The sequence below is a fragment of the Sminthopsis crassicaudata genome, chromosome 4 (genome assembly GCF_048593235.1).
Source record: "Sminthopsis crassicaudata isolate SCR6 chromosome 4, ASM4859323v1, whole genome shotgun sequence".
In the NCBI taxonomy this organism is placed as follows: domain Eukaryota; kingdom Metazoa; phylum Chordata; class Mammalia; order Dasyuromorphia; family Dasyuridae; genus Sminthopsis; species Sminthopsis crassicaudata.
In genome coordinates, this window is record NC_133620.1 from 303,389,408 (window position 1) to 303,406,469 (window position 17,062).

At 33.9% G+C, this 17,062-nt stretch overlaps 1 long non-coding RNA gene across 1 annotated transcript in view; it reads right to left on the reverse strand.

The window, feature by feature from the left end:
• Window positions 1–2,121: 2,121 nt before the first annotated feature.
• LOC141541311 (uncharacterized) overlaps window positions 2,122–17,062 on the reverse strand; it is a 43,604-nt gene continuing 28,663 nt past the window's right edge. Inside the window, exon 3 of the long non-coding RNA XR_012481740.1 lies at window positions 2,122–2,576. This is a non-coding gene — a long non-coding RNA (uncharacterized LOC141541311). The remainder of the gene's footprint in view (window positions 2,577–17,062) is intronic.

The window sequence follows — 17,062 nt, forward strand, 5'->3', positions numbered from 1 at the left end:
GTATATTTTATAGATAAAGAATAAGTTTGATTAGATGATCTTTGAAGTCCCTTCTATTTCAGGTATATAGTATTAAAAAGTAATCAAATATTTAGCCATATTAAAGGTTAATTTATAAGGTTGTTAAGCATCATACAGTATTATTACCTAGCCAACATATTAAAAATTAGTGACATGAAGCTATGTGTAGAAGTCTGTTGCACTTTTATTTGAAGTTCCAAGAATTCAAATGAATATCTTTGTCTACCACCAGCACAGCAATCAGGTTGGGCAATAAACCTTCCTAGAGGTTCTTACTAGTTTGCTGAAGACAAAAGAATCTTAAATAGAGGACAGAGAAAATTATAAGAGATAGCAAAAAATCAAATGTTAAATTGTGTGGCAATGTATACATATGTGCTAGGGATTAACAGGGAGGGAATGAGTCAGTGTGGATAGAAGTTTTCTAGAAAAAATTTCAGAGGCTTCAACTGTTTTGTTTTTGTTCTGGAATTTCTTACATGTTTTGTACATAGTAGGTACTCAATTAATGTTTGCTGAATTTAAGTTGGGATTTGAACTGGACCTTAAATTGACTATTTATTTACCTTAATGGGATATTTGCTGAATAGTTAATTCCATCAAAATGGTATGTGTTTATATAGAATCTACCGAATCATAAATTTAAAGGTTATGTAAATTCAGATATAAAAAATGGCAAATGACAGAAATATTACATAGCAGAATTTGGTCATGTTTTGTCTGAATATGTATGTGGAGGTATGGAGTAGACATGTGTGGGGGGGGGGGCACGCATGCAAGTAGATAACTGAAATTCCCTAAAATGAAAAAAATCTATAGTTGACACATTTGTAGGACTTTTTCATTTAAAACCAAGGAATTTCCATGACACAAAATCATGACACAAGAAAAGAATACTTATCTCCACCTTAGAATCTCTTTCTAGTCCTGATTTGGATTTCATAGACAGGTCAAAACTAGCACCCTGGCAAAAAAAAAAAAATAAATAAATAAATAGATGTAGTTTACTACAATACTTTTATTCTGGGTCTCCTTTCATCTTAAAAATTGTGTGATCTGAGAATATCCTTAGTCTTCAGGATAAATAAAAAAATAATAATAATAATAATAATAGCAGGAGATAGCTGCTATTCAAAGAGCCAGCACTAATTCCAATAGACTTGTGATAGGAAGAGCTATCAACATCCAGAGAGACAACTATGGAGACTGAATGTGAATCATCTTTTTTTTCCCCATCTTTTTGTTGTTGTTTGTTTGTCATTATTTGTTTATTTGCTTGTTTTTTTTCCTTTCATTTTTTGATCTGATTTTTCTTGAGTAGCATGATGAATATAGAAATATGTTTAGAAAAACAGCACATATTTAATCTATATTGGATTTCTGGCTGTCTAAAGGAGGGGGGAAGAGAGGGAGAAAAATTTGGAACACAAGACTTTGCAAAGGTGAGTTTTTAAAACTTTTTTGCATGTATTTGGAAAAATAAAAAGCTATTAAAATTTTAAAAACAGAGAGCCAGCACTAAATCCCTATAATTCTCCTATAAAATGAAGTGGGAGATGAATGAATTTATTGCCCCTAGTTGTGGCAGTAACTATAATAACTATTTATTCTACTAAGACCAAGGGTTTTCACCTTGTCTACTTCCTCATATAGAAACTAACCAATGTGAGAAATATTTCTTAAAGATGTACCCAGGCCAAGATCTAATCAGACAATAAAAGAAAGCTGAAATGTGGGCTAATAGGGAGCAATGCTGCTCATTATGTTTGCTCAGATAGACTGGGAAAATATTGATTCTCCCTTTTGTCAGACAAGTGATATGGAAACTGATGTCTTTTTGACCAAGATTTGAGTAACCTAAGTCAAATACCCCAAGGCCCTAATTTTAATATAGCCTAAATTCACGTTATACTAATTAGTCAGAGGTAATGAGTACCCCTCAGGAACACCTAGTTTTAGAAGGGCATATAAACTCTGAGCCCATCATCATGGGGGGGCTTTGGTCCAAGAGAGACAGTCAGATGACCATTCTTTTATTAGTAAACATGTTGGTTCTCTTAATAAAATGATTAAATTACCCAGAAACTGTCTTAATTTTTTTATTGTCACACTAGGAAGAAACTAAGTATAATACAAAGAACTGATCTCACATTTATACAATGAAGATCATACAGAGTCTTTTGCTTTAAGAGAAGGAAATGGAAAAAAGCTGAGTAAATAACTTCTAGAACACTTAACAGAAAATCAAAGCTATCAGTGAAAATAGTAGATGTTAATTTTTTAAAAAGACGATGTTCTCATTAGAAAATGCTGATCCTGGCTGATTGGCTAGAGACAGAAATCATCTGTCATAAGTTTAATAAGAAAAGCCAACATCCATGGAAGTAGACCTGGAATGGAAAGCAAAATTGGACCTCTGGATTCCTCAATGGCTTTAGCATTCACACAGATCTTCTCCTTAATCAAGAATGGAAAACCATATAAAGTCTTAATTTCTCCTTGACAGTCTTCTTCAGTGCCACATCTCTTCATTGTTATGTCATAATAAGAATTACCTGCAAAAAAAACAGAAATGAGTTATATTTTTATATCCCTAATTTCACTTAAGTCATTCTGTGAAACTTTATCTTACTTTCCATACCCTCAGAGACTTTGAGTGTCTTGGTCTCTGTTTTAAGCTTCTCCAAGGAATAAGTTTGGTATTTGCTAAAAGTTTAAGTTTCTGACTCTAGAATTTAATAGCCCTGCCCTATCTCATACTATTCCTATTCACATTTTCTACATCCCAGCTGAACTGAACTATTCCCTTTATAAGACTAATTTCAGTTCTAGACTAATCTTTCACACAAGAATAGTCTTGTATGAAACTGGAATAGACAGGCTTTTACTCATTTCATTCTATAGGAGATCACAATTTTATAGTCACATAATTAGTGCTAGGTTTTGTACCATAGAATAAAAAAGAACCTTTCTCCTCCAAGATATCTTCATGCATGTGTTAGTCATGCAAGATTCCTTGAAAGATATAACAGAAATAACTTTTTCCCATGACCTTTTGCATCATATAAAGTAAAACATAAAAATATGAACAATGTTCACTAAGTACATTTGGCATTCTGTTAGACATTCTCCATAATGCAGTTCTAATTGAAAAGTATTACCTCTAGATAATGAGACAGTTTAAATACCATTTGTAACAGCATTAGACTGATTGCACTAATCCCCAGAATATTACAAAGCTAAATAAAATACACAATCACCCAAAAGAGCTTAAGTATAAATATGTACATAAAAAACCAAGTGGTTGAGGAATGCCTATTGTCAAGACTATTATATGCAGCTGAATGAATTTGGTCTACCAGTGAATACAGGTATACTTAATTTTATTGTGTTTTATTTTATTGAACTTTGCAGATACTGTGTTTTGTTTTGTTTTTACAAATTGAAGGTTTATGGCAACCCTGCATCAAGTAAGTCTATTGGCACCATTTTTTGCAATTGCAAGTACTAACACAATGTCTCATTTTTGATAACTCTTACAAAATTTCAAATTTCTTTACTATTATTATATCTACTATGATGTTCTGTGATCAGTGATATTTGATATTATTATAACCGTTTTGGGGTGACATGAACCACATTCATAAAAATGGCAAATTTAATCGAAAATGTTATATATGTTCTGACTGCTCCACCAATCAGCCGTTCCCCATCTCTCTCCCTCTCTTCATGTCTCCTTATACCCTGAGGCACAACAATTTTGAAATTAATCCAATTAATAATGCTATAAGGCCTCTAAATGTTCAAGTGAAAGGAAGAATCAATCAATGAGCCAAACCTCATTGTTGTCTTATTTTCAAAAATTATCACAGCTATCCCACCCTTCAGCAACCACCACTCTATTGCTTGCTGAAGGCTCAGGTGATGATTTTAAAGTATTTTTAATAAGAGTCTGTACATTTTAGATACATACTACTGCACACTTAATAAAGTATGATAATAGAGTAAATATAACTTGTATATGTATTGAAAAACAAAAAAAAAGCATTATGTAATTCACTTTTTTGCATCATTCACTTTATTGCAGTAATCTGAAACTAAACTGGTAGTATTCCGAAGTATCTTTAGTAGATGCCACAAATAGGCAAAATGAACTGGTCCTGAAATGTAATGAGATTAAAAGAATAGGTTATAATGCATTTAGAAAATTATATAAAGCTTTTCACATTAATAAGAATAATTGTTAACACATATTAGAGCTTTAAAGTTTACAAAATTCCTATTATCTCATTTAATCCTTAGAACAGCACTGTTAAGGATCCCAAACATTTCCCTGAAACAAAGGTCTCTCTTTTTAGCTTTTTTAGCATTCTTCCAGGTATGCTGCATGGGTTCAAATCATGGAATACCAATCTTCAAAGTGTTAAAGTTTCATATCAATGAAAGGATAAGATAAACAATGGATGTAAATTTAATCTAACATGTCAAACTATAGTAAAACTATAAATGAAGACTTCTAAACTGTTGCCGAATTAAAAATTGAAAAATCTAAGCAACAATAAACAGATTAAGATCTATTGCTTTCATGTTGTGTTTGCTATTATTTAATCTTTTTCCAATCTTGTTTAATTCTTCATGACCACTTTTGGAGTTCTTGGCAAAGATATTGAAGTGGTCTGCCAATTCTTTCTCTAGCTCATTTTCAAAATGAGGCAAACAGGGTTAAGTGATGTCTTCAGGATCATACACCTAGTAAGTGTCTATAAGGTCAGATTTGAACCCAGGAAAAGAGTCTCATTGAATCAGACCCTCTACTCCAGACCCAACCTCCTAGCTAGCCACTGCTTTCATACTATCAGGAATTTAGAAAAAAAAAATGATAATGAACCAAAAGCTGTTTGTATTGAGAATGTAATAAGAAATGACTCATTTCAGAATATTTGCAGCTATTCAGATCTAACTGGAGCAAAACAGTGGGGCAACTTCAGCAAAGTTGCACAATAAAAAGCATTTCCATATGGTTCCAATAAAATCCAGCAGGAAGATACAAGGGGAAAATATTCCATTTAAATAATTGAAAACAACATAAAATACTTGGGAGTCTACCTGCCAAGAAGTACACAGCATTATATAAACACAAATGTAAAATACTTTTCACACAAATAAAGATCATTTAAACAACTGGAGAAATAATAATTACTCATGGGTAGATTGAACCAATATAATTAAAGTGACAATATTATCTATATTAATTTACTTATTCAGTGTCATACAGCCAAACTACCAAAGAATTATTTTAGAGAGCTAGGAAAAAATATAACAAAATTCATCTGGAAGAATGAAAGGTCAAGAATAAAAATTTTTTTAAAAAATAGAAATAAAAAAAAAAAAGAATCAAAGGAAAGGAAACTAGCTTAACAGTACCAGATCTCAAACTACTTGACAAAGCAGTAATATTAAAATAACCTGGTACTGGAAAAGATAAAGACTGGTTGATCAATGGAATAGACTAGGTACATAAGGTACAGAAGTTATTAACCCTGGTAACTTAATATTTTAAAAACACAAAGATTCAAGTTTGGGGGGCAAGGACTCATTATTCAATAAAAACTGCTGGGAAAACTAGAAAGCAGTCTTGGCATAAACTAGGCACAGACCAACATCTCATACTATATACCAAGAAAAAGTGAAAACAGGCACATGACAAGAGAGATAAAGAATGATATCTTAAGCAAATTAAGATAGTATGAAAAAAATTATTAGATTTCTGGATAGGTGAAGAGTTCATGACTAAATAAGTAATAGAAAAGATCATGGGAGTTACATAAAGTGGGTGATTTTGATTATATTAAGTTAGTTTTTGCTCAAACAAAACCAATGCAGCCAAATTTTGAAAGAAAGCAGGAATGTGGGGAGGGAGGAAGAATTTTATAGCAGGTCTCTTTCTTTAATTAGATAAAGGTCTAATTTGTTTAATATATAAGGAACTGAGCTAAATATAAAAATAAGAGTCATTCATCAATTGATAAATAGTCAAAGAATATAAATAGTTTTGAGAAGAAATGAAAATTGCCAATAATTATAATTTTAAAATGTTCTAAAATACTAATAATTAGATAAATGAACATTTAAACAACTCTGAATACTTATCCTACAACCATCAGATTGACTTACATGACAGAAAAGGAAAATGACAATTGTTGAAGATATTGTAGACACATAGGTATACTAATACACAATTTGTAGAATTGTGACCAACCATGCCAGAGAACAATTTGGAACTCTGACCAAAGGACTGTAAAACTGTGCAGAAATACTTTTGGCCCAGAAATACTGCTACTAGATCTATATCCTAAATAGATCAAAGGAAAAAGATCTTTTTGTACCAAATATTTATATGTACCAAAATATTTGTAGCAGCTCTTTCTTACAAGAATTGGAAATTAAGGAGATAGCCTTCAACTGGAGAATGGCTAAAGAAATTGTCATATATGATTGTAATGGAATACTATTTTGTTGTAATAAATAATGAAGATGGATTCAGATAAAATCTGGAAAGATTTTTATACAGGCTGATGCAAAGAGAAATAAGCAGAGCTAAGAGAACATCATTCACATTAACAGTCATTGTAATGATACCTGTGGAAAACTTAGCTACTCTGATTAATACAATGATCTAAGGCAATTCCAAAGAATTCAGATTGAAAAATACTATCCAGATAATCGGACTTCCGGCCAAGATGGCAGCGAGGACGCACACAGCTGCTCGAGCTCCATGTTTTCTCTCAGAATTTACTTCATGACAAGCCTCGGAATTAATGCTTGACAGGAAAAAAACACACAAATAATTACCAACAGAAGACATCCTTGAAATTCACCAGAAAAGGTCTGTGTTTGCTCAGAGGAGGGGACAAGCAGACTGGGAGCAGGCTGAGGACAGGAGCAAGAGCGAGGAAGGCAGCTCACACTGCTCAGACCCGAGGGGGGAGGAGAGTGATCTCTTCCGTTTCTGTGAAACAACCTTTACCTCAGTGTGGATATTCCATCTTGGCAGCAAGCCAGGAGCAGCAGAAAAGGTGTAAACACAGGAGGTAAAGAATAAAACCCCAGAAAGCTAGCGTCTCTCCCCACCTGGCTACTCCCACAAACACCCAGAGTGACTCAGCGTGATCTTAGAGCCTCAGAGCCTCAGAGAGGAGATGCAGCATGCAACCATCTCTGTCCTGTTAGTGCCTTTCTGCTGTCTCCTGCAGTCTGTAGAGGAGTCCGGTAACACCATTCAGCCCCATCCCCCACCCAGAAACAGACCAATTGTTTCTCTTGTCAATTTGTTTTCTTCGATTCCTACTCTGACAAAATGAACAAAAAAATTCAAAAGGGCTCTAACCATTGACAGCTTTTGTATGGAGAACATACTTCAAACACTGAGGAGACTAAAAACAGACTGTCTCCAGAGGAATCCCCTAAGGGGGATATGATCTGCTCCTTACTACACAAAACTCTCATAGAGGAAATCAAAAAGGCTCTCACAAGAGAGCTAGAAGAGAAATGGGAAAAGGAAAGGGAAGCTTGGCAAGAGAGTCTAGGGAAGTTATCCCACGCATTTAAAGACAGAATGGATAAAGAAAACAAATCATTGAGAAATAAAATTAGTGGGGGCAGTTTGGTGGCGCAGTGGACAGAGCACCAGCCCTGAATTCAGGAGGACCCAAGTTCAAATCTTAACACTTAACACTTCCTAGCTGTGTGACCCTGGGCAAGGGTTAAGTGACTTGCTTAACCCCAGTCTCAGAAAAGAAAAAAAAAAAAAAAGAGAGAGAGAGAGAGAGAGAGAGAGAGAGAGAGAGAGAAATAAAATTAGTGAGTTGGAAAAAGAAAACAGCTCTCTAAAAAATAAAATTGATGAAATGGAAAAAAAAATCCATAGAAGATAAAAACTCAATTGGACAATTATAAAAAGATATAAAAAAAGTGAGTGAAGAAAATACATCATTGAAAATTAGAATCAAACAAGTAGAAATGTATGACTCAAGGAGAAACCAAGAAGTAGTCAAGCAAAACCAGAAAAACAAAACAATTGAAAAGAATGTCAAGTACCTTATTGGAAAGACAACAGACATGGAAAAGAGATCCAGCAGAGACAATTTGAGAATAATTGGACTCCCTGAAAAATGTGAGGAAAAAAAGAGCCTGGACACTATTTTCCAGGAAATTATCAAAGAGAACTACCCAGACGTTTTGGAAACAGAGGGTAAAATAGACACTGAAAAAATTCATCGATCACCTACTGAAAGGGACCATAAAATCAAAATGCCAAGAAATATAGTGGCCAAGTTCAAGAACCAACAGACGAATGAAAAAATATTGGAAGCTGCTAGAAAAAAGCAATTCAGATATGGAGGAGCCACAATAAGGATAACCCTGGATCTAGCAGCATTAAAGGAACGAAGGGCCTGGAATATGATATTCCAAAAAACTAAGGAACTTGGTATGCAGCCAAGAATAACTTACCCAGCAAAAATGAGCATCCTTTTCCAGGGAAGAAGATGGACATTTAACAAAATAAATGAATTCCATCTATTCTTGATGAAAAAATCAGATCTACACAAAATATTTGATCTTCAAATACAGAAGTCAAGGGATTTCTAAAAAGATAAAAAGAAATCTTGAGAACTATATTTCTGCCATAAAGATATGTAAAGAACACATGTATAATTCGTCCTAGAAACTAGAGGTGGAAAGGAAATTATATCATAAAAAAGGGTAAAGTGGTGGTACTACATCTCATGAAGAGGCAAAGGTAACCTATTGTATTTGAGAGAAAAAAAGGAGGGGGATGAACATAGTGTGTATCAATAGACATATTCGATTTATGATGAAACTTCTTCCACTTCACTGAAAAGTGGGAGGGAAAGAGTAAGCTAAGGGGAAGGGAATACAGAAATTGTGAGGAAAGGGGGTAAATATGGGTAAGAACTTTAAGGTGAGGGAGGGATACTAAAAAGGGAGGGCTATGAAAAACAAGTGGTGCTCACAAGTTTAATACTGGGGACAGGGGTAAGAGGGAAAGAGAAAAGCATAAGCAGAGGTTAAAAGGATGGCAAGCAATATAGAATTAGTCATTCTAACCATAAATGTGAATGGGGTAAACTCCCCCATAAAGAGGAAGCAGTTAGCAGACTGGATTAAAAGCCAGAATCCTACTATATGTTGTTAAAAGGAAACACACCTGAAACAGGGTGATACATTCAGAATAAAAGCAAAAGGGTGGAGCAGAATCTACTATGCTTCAGGTGAAGCCAAAAAAGCAGGGGTAGCCATCCTCATCTCAGATCAAGCAAAAACAAAAATTGATCTAATTAAAAGATTATAAGGAAGGGCATTATGTCTTGCTAAAGGGTAGCATAGATAATGAAGCAGTATCAATATTAAACATATATGCACCAAGTGGGGCAGCATCTAAATTCTTAAAAGAGAAATTAAGAGAGCTGCAAGAAGAAACTGACAGGAAAACTATAATAGTGGGAGATTTCAACCTTGCACTCTCAGAATTAAATAAATCAAACCACAAAATAAATAAGAAAGAAGTCAAAGAGGTAAATAGAATACTAGAAAAGTTCAATATGGATAGATCTTTGGCGAAAGCTAAATGGAGACAGAAAGGAGTACACTTTCTTCTCAGCAATTCATGGAACCTATACAAAAATTAATCATATACTAGGACATAAAAACCTCAAAATCAAATGCAGTAAGGCAGAAATAATAAATGCATCTTTTTCAGACGACAATGCAATGAAAATTACATTCAATAAAAGCCAGGGGAAAATAGACCAAAAAATAATTGGAAACTAAATAATCTCATACTAAAGAATGATTGGGTGAAACAGCAAATCATAGACATAATTAATAACTTCACTCAAGAAAATGACAATAATGAGATATCATACCAAAATGTGTGGGATACAGCCAAAGCAGTAATAAGGGGAAGTTTTATATCTCTACAGGCCTACTTGCATAACATAGAGAAAAAGAAGGTCAATGAATTGGGCTTACAACTAAAAATGCTAGAAAAGGAACAAATTAAAAACCCCCAGAAAAACACAAAACTTGAAATTCTAAAAATAAAAGGTAAGATTAATAAAATTGAAAGTAAAAAAACTATTGAATTAATTAATAAAACTAAGAGTTGGTTCTATGAAAAAACCAACAAAATAGACAAACCCTTAGTAAATCTGATTTAAAAAAAGGAAAGAGGAAAATCAATTGTTAATCTTAAAAATGAAAAGGGGGAACTCACCACTAATGAAGAGGAAATTAGAACAGTTAGGAGCTACTTTGCCCAACTTTATGCCAATAAATTCGATAACTTAAATGAAATGGAAGAATACCTTCAAAAATATAGCTTGACCATATTAACAGAGGAAGAAGTAAATAGTCTAATCCCATTTCAGAAAAAGAAATAGAACAAGCTATTAACCAACTCCCTAAGAAAAAATCCCTGGGACCAGATGAATTTACATGTGAATTCTACCAAACATTTAAAGAACAACTAACTCCAATACTATATAAACTATTTTTAAAAATAGGGATTGAAGGAATCCTACCAAATTTCTTTTATGACACAGACATGGTACTGATACCTAAAGCAGGTAGGCTGAAAACAGAGAAAGAAAATTATAGACCAATCTCCCTAATGAATATTGATCCTAAAATCTTAAATAAAACATTAGCAAAAAGACTTCAGAAAATCATCCCCAGGATAATACACTATGACCAAGTGGGATTTATACCAGGAATGCAGAGCTGGTTCAATATTAGGAAAACTATTAGCATAATCGACTATATTAATAACCAAATTAACAAAAACCATATGATCATCTCAATAAATACAGAAAAAGCATTTGATAAAATCCAATATCCATTCCTACTAAAAACACTTGAGAGTATAGGAATAAATGGACTATTCTTTAAAATAATAAGGAGCATATATTTAAAACCTTCAGTAAACATCATATGTAATGGCAATAAACTAGAACCTTTCCCAGCAAGATCAGGAGTGAAACAAGGTTGCCCACTATCACCATTACTATTCAATATTGTACTAGAAACACTAGCCTCGGCAATAAGAGCCAAGAAAGAGATTCAAGGAATTAGAGTAGGTAATGAGGAAAGCAAACTATCACTCTTTGCAGATGATATGATGGTATACTTAGAGAATCCCAAAGACTCTGCTAAAAAGCTATTAGAAATAATTCAGAACTTTAGCAAAGTTTCAGGATACAAAATAAATCCACTTAAATCCTCAGCATTTTTATACATTACCAACACAATCCAACAGCAGGAGATACAAAGAGAAATTCCATTCAAAATAATAGTCAATAGTATAAAATATTTGGGAATATATATACCAAAGGAAAGTGAGGAATTATATGAGCAAAATTACAAAACACTTGCCACTAAAATAAAGTCAGATTTAAATAATTGGAAAGATATTAAGTGCTCTTGGATAGGCCGAGTGAATGTAATCAAGGTGACAATACTCCCTAAACTAATCTATTTATTTAGTGCTATACCAATCAGACTCCCAAGAAACTATTTTAATGACCTAGAAAAAATAACAAAATTCATATGGAAGAACAAAAGGTCGAGAATTTCAAGGGAATTAATGAAAAAAAAAAAATCAAATGAAGGTGGCCTAGCTGCACTTGATCTAGAACTATATTATAAAGCAACAGTCACCAAAACCATTTGGTATTGGCTAAGAAATAGACTAGTTGATCAGTGGAATAGGTTAGGTTCACAGGGCAAGATAGTCAATAACTATAGCAATCTAGTGTTTGACAAACCCAAAGATCCCCAATTTTGGGATAAGAATTCATTATTTGACAAAAACTGCTGGGAAAACTGGAAATTAGTATGGCAGAAACTAGGCATGGACCTACATTTAACACCACATACTAAGTTAAGATCAAAATGGATCCATGATTTAGGCATAAAGAACGAGATCATAAATAAATTAGAGGAACATGGGATGGTTTACTTCACAGACTTGTAGAGGAGAAAAGAATTTGTGACCAAAGGAGAACAAGAGATCATTATTGATCACAAAATAGAAAATTTTGATTACATCAAATTAAGCTTTTGTACAAACAAAACTAATGCAAACAAGATTAGAAGGGAAGTAACAAATTGGGAAAACTTTTTTACAGTTAAAAGTTCTGATAAAGGCCTCATCTCCAAAATATACAAAGAATTGACTCTAATTTATAAGAAATCAAGCCATTCTCCAATTGATAAATGGTCAAAGGATATGGGCAGACAATTTCCAGAAGATGAAATTGAAACTATATCCACTCATATGAAAGCATGTTCCAAATCACTATTGTTCAGAGAAATGCAATTTAAGACAACTTTGAGATACAACTACACACCTGTCAGATTGGCTAAGATGACAGGAACAAATAATGATGAATGTTGGAGAGGATGTGGGAAAACTGGGACAGAATCCAACCATTCTGGAGAGCAATCTGGAATTATGCCCAAAAAGTTATCAAATTTTGCATACCCTTTGATCCAGCAGTGCTACTACTGGGCTTATATCCCAAGGAAATACTAAAGAAGGGAAAGGGACCTGTATGTGCCAAAATGTTTGTGGAAGCCCTTTTTGTAGTGGCTAGAAACTGGAAAATGAATGGATGCCCATCAATTGGAGAATGGTTGGATAAATTATGGTATATGAATGTTATGGAATATTATTGTTCTGTAAGAAATGACCAGTAGGATGAATACAGAGAGGCTTGGAGAGACTCAGCATCAACTGATGCTGAGTGAAATGAGCAGAACTAGGAGATCATTATACACTTCAACAATACTATATGATGATCAATTCTGATGAAAGTGGATATCTTCAACATAGAGAAGAGCTAATCCAATTCCAATTGATCAATGATGGACAGAATCAACTACACATAGAGAAGGAACACTGGGAAATGAGTGTAAACTGTTATCATTTTTTGTTTTTCTCCCCAGGTTATTTTTTACCTTCCGAATCCAATTCTTCCTTTGCAACAACAACAACAACAACAACAACAACAATAACAACAACAAAATTCGGTTCTGCACATATATATTGTACCTAGGATATACTATAACATATTTAATATGTATGGGAATGCCTGCCATCTAGGGGAGAGGGTGGAGGCAAGGAGGGGAAAAATTCAGAACAGAAGGGAGTACAAGGGATAATGTTGTAAAAAATTACATATGTATATTTACTGTCAAAAAAAAATGTTATAATTATAAAATTAATTTTTTTAAAAATGGGGGAAAAAAAAGAAAAATACTATCTCCCTCCAAAGAGGAAATTGATGAACTGAGTACAGATTGAAGCATGCTTTTTTTTTCATTTTCTTTATTTTTCTTTATTTTTTTTTTTTGCAACATGGATAATATGGAAATATGCTTTACATGACTTCACATGCATAAATAGTATATTGCTTACCTCTATAATAGGTGAAAAGTGGCTGGAAGGAGGAAAAGAATTTGTCACAGAATTTTTTTAAAAGGTCTCGTTGGGGAGCCTTGAGATTACATCTTATGTTTAGTCTCGTTTATACTATGTAAGGAATTCAGAATTTCATAAACATAATCACAGTATAGAGAGCAAATACAATATTGTTTAACTATAAAAAGTAGTCAATTCATGTGGTCCCTATGAGGTGCAAATAAGTCTATAGAGTGACTCAGAAAAGAAACAGTAGTGATAAAATACAGAACATTTCTCCTGGATAACATTTTTAAGAGTAAGCAATGAGTCTAGGAAAAAGCTTCAAAGAGAACATCCCATCTCCTGATGGAATGAAGAGAAAATGTATGAAACTGAAGCAAGTTAAACTATAAGAAGCCATGTGAAGCTGGAAAAGTAGAAGAGCAGCCAGAGGTAGCAACCAAAGGTAACCACAAAGAAAGAAGACAAGACTCTTTTTGGGATCAGAATCTATGCTTCTGAAACACACATAACATCCCAAGACAGTCCTTCTAAATCTCTCTTCTCGCTTGAATCTTCATTGTAGCCAGAAGTCTTTTCCTCTAAGTGTAGGAATGTTTTACACATTTAGTTTATCTTGATAATGAACCTTAACAGGGGCAGCTAGGTGGTGCAGTGGATAGAGCACCAGCCTTGAATTCAGGAGGACCCGAGTTCAAATCTGTTCTCAGACATTTAACACCTCCTAGCTGTGTGACCCTGGGCAAGTCACTTAACCCCAATTGCCTAAGCAAAATAAACAAACAAAAAACAGGGATAACTAATAGAAAGCCAGTATCTTCCTTTGTTACAGTGTCAAGAGATTTATGTATATAGAAAAAGTCTCTTCAGCTCTTGGGCAGGGAGGTGGCTCAGGGAAAGACTTCCAGGTCACTTAACCCTGTTTGCTTTAGTTTCCTCATCTGTAAAATGAACTGGAGAGAAAAGAGTTAACCACTCCAAGCTGTATCTTTGCCAAGAAATCCCCAAATTTGGATCACAATGAGACTAAATAATAATAATCTTGAATGTTGGTGGGGCACCTGTGAACATGTCACAATATGTACCATTGAAAGTAGGGAAAGGAATAAACATTTATATGGTGTTTTCTAAATACCAGGCATTGTGCTAAACATTTTACAAATGTTATCTCGCTTTATCAGAATAACCCTTGGAAGGAGGTATTATGATTGTCCCCATTTTACAATTGAGACATTAAATGACTTGCCCAGTGTCTAGTGTGTGAGGCAAAATTTGAATTCAGTTCAAAGAAAGCATACCATCTGTTTATTTCAGTGTTCTTGCAGGAAAAAAATTATCACAGACAGAAAAAGGAGCTCAGTCTCTAACATTGCCTACCAGAAGATATGGACCTTGAGAAATATAAGACAGAACAAAGATGATGGTGAAATTGATTTAAATGTCTCATATTTTGACATTTTTAATATCAGCTTCACAAAAAAGTATAAGTTATTGCTTCTTTTGAAAGTTTGCTTTGTCAATGTGCCTTTGTGAGCCTCTTGCCAACAAAAATAAAAAAATTATCAATATGCTAGAACTTTGAACTGTATCTGATCAAGTGAAAATAAATAAAGATAAATATAAAATCTCATATTCAAAAAACAAAAATCAACTGATAAATACAGGAGGAGGAGGCCTGCATGGACAAATTTCTATGGAAAAAAAATGAAGTGTGACATGAATGCCAAGAAAATTAATAAAATCAGGCAATATTAAAGAAGACAAAATCTCCCAAAGTAGGGAGCAAATGGGAGATGGGACCTAACTTCAAGGATTTGAAAGGCCAATATATTAAAGAGAACTTAAATTGATTCTTCTCAGTCTCAGAGGAGCAATAGGTAAAAGTTGCGGAAAAAAATAGATTTCCCTCAAGGTTAAGAAACATATTAAAGTAGAATGATGTGCCTGGGAGAGGGGAAGGAGAAAGGGACTAAGCAGGGAGAGGGAAAATCTCAGTGGGTTCTCCCTAAATAGAGATATTCAAGGAGAAATTACATAGCTACTTAAGAGGGATATCTAGCAGTAATTCGTGTTCAGATAGGATTGGTCTTGATCATTTCTGAAGGTCCTTCCATCTCTTATATTCTATTTCTGTGTGTTCCTTAACAATAAAATGAAGATCAAATTTCTGGAAATTCAGCAATGTTTGTCTTTCTGCCATGGTCAAGTAACTGTTATTATCTATGCTGAAAGTATAAATTGGTCTTCCTTCTACAACAGAAGCCAGGAAAAGGTAAGGTGGCACAGGGCACCTCAGGCACAGCACCTGAACTGAAGAAACTCAAAAAGGACCTGAGTTCAAAACTAGACTTACTAGCTGTGTGACCCTGACAAGTCATTTAAACCCAACTGCCTCCATTTTAAAGTAAAGGAAAAGAAAAACAGAAGGAAAAGGAAGGGGTGAGGGCAGAATTCCACAACTCATCAGGGAGAATTGAGTTTCACTTTAAAAATACCAAAGAGTAACTTCAAGCTAAGAGCAAAGGAAAAAATATCTGAAGAGACAGAGAAGAATACTAACTTGTGGAAGGAATTTAGAATATTGAAAAATGTGACAAAAGCAACTACTATTTGAAAAATGCCCCCAAAGAAGTAATAAGAGAAAAATCAAATTAAAACAACTATAGTTTGTTGTTTTTTTGTTTTGTTTTGTTTTGTTTTCTCAGAAGCTGTTGGGAAGATGAGTTCAAATGAGTTCAAATCCTGTCTCAGACATTTAATAGTTCTGTGATTTAGTCTCCTCATGTGTCAAATAAGGATAATAATAGTACCTACTTCACAGGGTTGTTGTGAGGATAAAATGCAAAGCATTTTGTAACGCTTTCAAATAAACAAATCTTATAAGAGCTAAATAAATTTAGCTATTATGTATTATTATCAAAACTATCAAACTCGTGAAAATGACAAAAAATTTTAAACAGTTAAGTTGGAAGTGCTCAGGGAAGACAGACATTCTAATACAAATAAAAATAATAGGCAGAGATCTGGATTATTTCATTTATCTTGGAAGAAATTATGTGATAAAGATGAGTAAAATGTTCATACCTTTTGACCCAGGGATTCTATTACAGGCCATGTACCATAAGGAGATCAAAGTAACAGTTTTTAGAGTAGCAATGAACAAAGTAGGAGCTCTTCAACCTAAAAGTGACAAACTATGGTATGTGATAACCAAATGGTAACCAAATATCAGGGGTTCTCAAACTACGGCCTGCAGGCCAGATGCAGTGGGCTGAGGACGTTTATGCAGCGGGCAGGTTATGGCATATGGGCTGAAGGGTGGAGACAGAGTGTGAGGTTTTGTTTTTACTATGGTCCAGCCCTCCCACAGTCTGAGGCCTCCTATTTTATAACTTTGAGGACCACTGCCAAATATTTTGCTGTATGAAATGGTGAATATAAGGAATTCAAAGAAACATGGAAAAATCTAAATGAAATTCTGTAATGTAAAATAAATAAAGACAATATATACAAAGATAACATTTTTTAAGAGCA